This window comes from Apodemus sylvaticus, chromosome X (assembly GCF_947179515.1).
Source record: "Apodemus sylvaticus chromosome X, mApoSyl1.1, whole genome shotgun sequence".
Taxonomy (NCBI): Eukaryota; Metazoa; Chordata; class Mammalia; order Rodentia; family Muridae; genus Apodemus; species Apodemus sylvaticus.
Genome location: NC_067495.1, coordinates 43,789,015 through 43,796,296, shown reverse-complemented (window position 1 = coordinate 43,796,296; position 7,282 = coordinate 43,789,015).

Here is a 7,282-nt window from a genome sequence, read left to right as displayed (position 1 = left end):
ACATATCCATCTGCCTTGATGATGTTTACCATGAATTTCATCATACCAAGTCAAACCCAATGTATTCTGTTAACAACTTTGTGACCTATCATTGGAGAAAGATAAAACTTAACACAGGGAGATCTTACATTTTTGAGTTTATGCACTTGTGCATTTGACTGTTTGTGTCTCAAGCTTAAGACATGCAAACAATAAAATGAATTGTTAAAATGTGTGCTTTTAGGTAACTCAAAGATTTACACATTTATAAACACATATACACACACTGTTATTTGCATGGCATATGTTCTAAGACTCACAGTGGAGCAATAGATATTAAGGAAAGTTATCTAGCTATTTTCTTCTACATACCTACATACCATAAATTTTATGGTACAAATTGGACATTGTATTAGGCAAGTAACAAGATGAAGAATATTACATCAAAATATTGTAAGGACAGTTACATGAATGTGGTCTTCCTAGGACTTTCTTGCAACATCTTGCATCATATTGCCTTACTACTTGTGATTTGTGATGGTAAAATGTTTTTGTGATGATACAAAGTGAGGTGAATGACATAAAGCAAATCCAAAGCTCATTTTATAATAGAGATGGTTACTAGATTACCAAATGGGTATCATAAATAGTATAGATACACTGGACAAAGGGATAATACACCCTGCTTGACAGACAAAGAACCAGAAGCAGCAAAATTTTGTGAAACTTCTCTAATATTTTATTACATACATCATAAAACTAACTTACTTGTTTCTGGAATTTTCTGTTTACTATTTATGGACTACAGTTGTCCATGGGTAACTGAAACTTTGGAAAGTGAAACCATGAAAGAAGAGTGGATTTTTATATTAATATATAGGCATATGTGAATATTTATCCTTTCCAAATTACAGTAGTTTCAAGAAATGATTTTCCAATGGTTTACTGTTAGGCATATTTAATGTAAATTTGCATCAGGGTTGGAAAGCTGAACAAGGCCATTGCTCAATTCCTTGCACAGTAAAATAAATTAATACGAACTAAGATTTTTATTTCTCTCCCTCCCCCTAGGTTAGCAATATGTGGTAGTATTTTGCCTTGTAATTTTAAAAAGTAACACAGGTTGCAATCCAGTAAGGTGCATAAAAACAAAAAAAGAAAAAGAAAATAAACAAAAGAACCTTGTTATTGAGTAGCCCATTGGTGGTGGTACTATGACAAATGTTGAAATGGCAGGATTGACTGTGTCACTGAAGCCTAGCCCGTTCCTGTTAGTACTCTCTTCTTTGCTTCTTGGTTGCCATTCAGTGAGCATCTCTGCTCCACTGACCCTCTCATGTTGGGCCTTGTGCAGGCATAGAAAGCAAGAGAGCCAGCTAACCATTAACTAAAAGCTCTGAAACCACAAACCCAGATAAATCATTGTGTCTTCTAAATTATTTCATTCAGATCAGTGAGAAAAGGCACAACAGTACATACATTCACTCTCCTGAGATGAGTCAAGTAACCATAGTGAATTGCACACTTCTCTCCTCTGACATGTTTCTATTTCCCAGTATGCTGCATAGGAAGATTAGACCATCGTTTTTCCAAAGTTCACCCTGTTACCAAGTGAGCTTTTGTGTGTAGACTGATCTTTCTCTGATAATTTTTTCCTTCCCTTCTTCAAACAATCATATTTTCTAAGTTTTAAAAATCTTCTTTGACTTCCTGATTAAAACAAGCACCTATAAGTTTTTTCTACAGTCTAAAATTTGTTGACTATTGAGTAGAAATCTATCTCCACACAGTTTCACCCATTGCAACCAGGAAAATGGAAAAGACAGTCTAACACTGATACACACATACCACCAACATTTAACTTAATTAAAATATTCCCAGGGACTCTTCTTCTCAAGCCTTTAAAGTAAAATTGACTGCTGTGAAAAGATTTAGTCTCTCCCAGTGATGAGCCCTCTAGTTGTTGATCCCAGTGATCAGCCTGAACAGCATGTATACAACAGCAATACTACATGAATTTAGAAAGTTGTAGTTATATATTTAGTCATGCTATATATATATATATATATATATATATATATGTGTGTGTGTGTGTGTGTGTGTGTGTGTGTGTGTGTAAGAATAACAATTAAAGAAAGAGAGGGCATGAGTTTGAGAGGAAAGGGAAAGGACTTGGGGGGAATCTGAGGAGGGGATTATGGATAAAGGAAAAGAACAGTAAAGATGGAGAAATCTTAAACACATCTATCCTGTCTGCTCAAATCACACATTAAACTTGATAATATTTAATCAGTATTAGATAAACAATAAAGTTTGGAATTTTAAAAGCACAATTCTCTTCAGTGTAATGTATTGCTAAGCCATGATATTCGGTAAGTTAGGTAAATGTAGTGATTATTTGATTTGTGATACTATCAGTTTAAGAGAATGAGATTCTTAGACGAGACCTCAATCAGAAGTCCTGAAATATCTGTTTCAATCATATGGTATTAGTTTTATATTGACCATATAACAAATTTTTATAAACCTTTTGACCTTAGTACATGTTTATTATATACCATAGTATCTGGGACATGGAAATTTCATGCCATGTTAAAATCTTGGTGTTAGAAAAACCATTCTATAGACAAAAGAGAAGAATTTATCACATAGTATGTTCCAGTATTGAGATGCTCTTGTTCTTTCCTTGGTTCATGGTCTCTTCCATCTTCCAAGCCAGCAGCACACCATTTTCAACTCTCACATGTTGCTTTTCATTCTCACATAGTTTTCTTTGACTCTTTAAAGGGTTTTTGTGATCTTACTGTGATCTTTTACATAATGCAGAAGAATTTCCTCATCTCAATATCATTGCTTTAACTCTATATTCAAATTACTCTTTGCCATCATATAATAATTTCTTAATTTATCAGCCCTAAATTGTCTAAATCCTGCACAGTTCAAATGGGGATCTATCTGACTTTTAAATAGCTTAACTCATGAAAACCACTAAGTCCTTTGGCTATCTGACAGTCCATATTTCCTATGTTTATTTTAGGCCTTAGCTATAATTAATATTAATGATATGATTTAGAATTTGAATCATAAACTCTGGAGAGGTTAGAGATAGTAACTAAGGTCACTCTTGACTTCTGCCTACATAGCATAATCCTATAAAATGATGGTTACCAAGTCTCACCACTATAAAATGAAGAAATGATCAATATTGTCTTAGATCCTAATCTCTCTGTGTCTTTGTCTCTCTCTGTATCTGTCTCTCTGTGTCTGTTTCTCTGTGTCTGTCTCTCTTTCTCTGCCTCTACATATCTGGTGCACATAAACTAATGCAGATCCACATACATACACCCATAAACATAAATAATAAATAAATAAATATAAAAAGGAGCTTAGAAATGGTTATTCCTGTGTGAAGATTAGATTTTGTAAGCATATTGTACAAGTTTCTTTTTAAAAATGTACTGCCTTGAAAAATTATGTATTGTGATTATTTTAATATTTTATTCGGTGTCTGTGTGCGCATGTATGCTAGCATGTGCACAAGCCCATACCCATGTGAATGTCAGAAGGCAAGTTGTGAATGTTGCTTTTGCTCCTTTCTTCATGTGTGTCCAGCAGACTTATCTCAGGTTGGCAGGTTTTAACACCAAGCACTTTTGTCTGCTGAGCCATTTCACTGTCATCAAATTACCCATTTTGCATGCGGAATGAAAATTGAAAGCAAACTTCGATTTAAAGTCACAATATTTTCTATGTTTCTATAATAAATGATCATATATCAAGAATTGGGAAGCGATGAACACTGAAACACATTCTTAGTTTTGACTTATGAGTGCAAGAGGCAAAAGAAAGAAAGAAAGAAAGAAAAAAAAGAAAGAAAGAAAGAAAGAAAGAAAGAAAGAAAGAAAGAAAGAAAGAAAAGAGTTGTCAGTACAATAAGCTCCTGAGATTGAATAAAATTCTGTTCTGAAACCAAGCTATCCAAACCCAACAGCAATATCTTTAGGGGAATTAACAGTAAAATATAGCTTAAGATGACAGTCACTTTCCTTTGAATAAAAGCAGAGCATAATCACATACACATAAACGTATAGATTTTTCTTTTATGTTTTAAAATTATGTTCATGTCTGTTTTGAATTAATATTTAAATAGAGTGTGAAGTTTATTTGGAGGTTTATTTTTCTGTTATGGATATCTATTTACTCCACTACCACTATTTTTTTATAATCTTTGTTCTCAAAAAAGAATGGCTATCTGCAATGTTTCGATTAATCATTAAGACTATAAAATATATACCACATTTTCTGAATCCATTCCTCTGTTGAAGGACATCTGTGTTCTTTCCAGCTTCTGGCTATTATAAATAAGGCAGCTGTGAACATAGTGGAGCATGTGTCTTTATTACATGTAGGAGCATTTTCTGGGTATATGCCCAGGATTGGTATAGCAGGGTCCTCTGGTAGTACTATGTCTAATTTTCTGAGGAATAGCCAAACTGATTTCCAGAGTGGTTTTACCAGCTTGCAATCCCACCAACAATGGAGAAGTGTGCCTTTTCCCCTACATCCTCTCCAGCATCTGCTGAGTTTTCATCTTAGCCATTCTGACTGGTGGGAGGAGAAATCTCAGTGTTGTTTTGATTTGCATTTCCCTGATAACTACGGATGCTGAACATTTCTTTAGGAGCATTCAGAGCCAAACTGAGTTTTGTCAGTTGAGAATTCCCTGTTCAGCTTTGTATGCAATTTTTAATAGGGTTATTTGACTCTCTGAAGACTAACTTCTTGAGTTCTTTGTATACATTGGATATTAGCCCTCTATTGGATGTAGGGATAGTAAAGATCTTTTACCAATTTGTTGGTTGCTGTTTTGTCCTATTGACCTTGTTCTTTGCCTTACAGAAGCTTTGCTTGTTCTAAGAGAATAAGCCATTGGTGTTCTGTTCAGGAACTTTCCCCCATGCCCATGTGTTCAAGATTCATTCCGAATTTCTCTTCTATAAGCTTCAGTGTGTCTGGTTTTATGTGTAGATCCTTGATCCACTTGGACTTGAGCTTTGTACAAGGAGATAAAAATGGGTCAGTTTGCATTTTTCTGCATGCAGACCTCCAGTTAATTCAGCACAATGGAGTACTATTCAATTATTAAAAACAATGAATTAGGGGTTCTAGTCCTGAGGCCTCTGGCGGGAGCCTTCAGATCTCTGCTTCTGGATCCAGAACAGCCTGGGCTGCAACACCACATCTCCAGGTCCTGCAAAAGGCAAGAGGGGCATCCAGGAGGCCGACTGGGAGGAGTCAGTGTGCTCTGTTGAGTCCAGCAGGCCCCTGCGGGAGCCTTCAGGTGTCTGCTTTGGTTTCTGAACAGCCTGGGCCACAACACTCGGTCCCCAGGAAGTGCAGGAGACCTGGTGTGCACCTGGAAGCAGACTGGGAGTGCACAGCTTGCTCCGGTGGCATGGAGCTTGGGTTCCAGTCCTGAGGCCTCTAGCAGGAGCCTTCAGATCTCTGCTTCGGGATCCAGAACAGCCTGGGCTGCAACACCACATCTCCAGGTCCAAGAGGCAAGAGGGGCATCCAGGAGGCTAGGTGGGAGGAGTCAGTGTGCTCTGGTGACACACTGAAACTAATAGACAAGAAACTTGGGAAGACCCTAGAGGACATGGGCACGGGGGGAAAAGTTCCTAAACAGATCACCAATAGCTTATGCTCTAAGATCAAGAATTGACAAATGGGACCTCATAAAATTACAAAGTTTCTGTAAGGCAAAGGACACTTTTAAAAGGACGAAACGGCAACCATCAAATTGGGAAAGGATATTCACCAATCCTACATCTGATAGAGGGCTAATATCCAATATATACAAAGAACTCAAGAAGTTGGACCCCAGGGAACCAAATAACCCTATTAAAAATGGGGTACAGATCTAAACAAAGAATTTTCACCTGAAGAACTTCGGATGGCAGAGAAACACCTTAAGAAATGCTCAACATCATTAGTCATTAGGAAAATGCAAATCAAAACAACCCTGAGATTTCACCTTACACCAGTCAGAATAGCGAAGGTCAAAAACTCATGAGACAGCAGGTGTTGGCGAGGATGTGGAGAAAGAGGAACACTCCTCCACTGCTGGTGGGGCTGTAAGTTGGTACAACCACTTTGGAAATCAGTCTGGAGGTTCCTCAGAAAACTGGACATGACACTTCCAGAGGACCCTGCTGTACCTCTCCTGGGCATATACCCAAAGGATTCCCTGGCACGCAATAAAGACACATGCTCCATTACGTTCATAGCAGCCTTATTTATAATAGCCAGAAGCTGGAAAGAACCCAGATGCCCCTCAAAGGAGGAATGGATACAGAAAATGTGATATATTTACACAATGGAATACTACTCAGCAATTAGAAACAATGAATTCACAAAATTTTTAGGCAAATGGTTTGATCTGGAAAATATCATCCTAAGTGAGGTAACCCAGTCACAAAAGAATACACATGGAATGCAATCTCTGATAAGTGGTTATTAATTTGCTCAGAATCCCTGAATACCCAAGGCACAAATCGTATAACAAATGACTCCCATGAAGAAGTATGGAGAAGGTCCTGATCCTGGAAAGGATTGTCTAGCATTGGAGGGGAATATAAGGTCAGAGAATAAAAGGAGGGAGGTGATTGGAGAATGGATGGAGAGAAGAAGGTTTATGGGACACATGGGGAGGGGGGATCCGGGAAAGGGGAAATTATTTGGAATGTAAACAATATAGAAAATAAAAATATTAATAAAAAACAAACAAAAAACAATGAATTATGAAATTCTTAGGCAAATGGATGGAACTAGAAAGTATCTTCCTGAGTGACGTAATCCAATCACAAAAGAATATACATGGTATGCACTCACTAATAAGTGGATGTTATCCCAAAAGCTCAAAATAAACAAGTTACAATTCACCCAGAAAAAGAAGCTCAGGAAGAAGGACTTCAGTGAGGGTGCTTTGGTTCCTATTAGAAAGGGAACAAAATACTCACAGGAGCAATAAGGGAGACAAAGTATGGAGCAGAGACTGAAGTAAAGACCACCCAGAGACTGCCCTATCTGGGGATTCATCCTATAAACAGTCACCAAACCCTGACACTACTATGGATGACAAGAAGTATATACCCAAAGGAGCATGGCATGGTTGTCTCCTGAGGGGTCCTGTCAGAGCCTTACAAATACAGAGGCAGATGCTAGCAGCAACCCATTGTACTGGGCGTGGAGTCCCCTTTGGAGGAGCTGGAGGATGGTCCAGAGGAACTGAAGGGGTTTA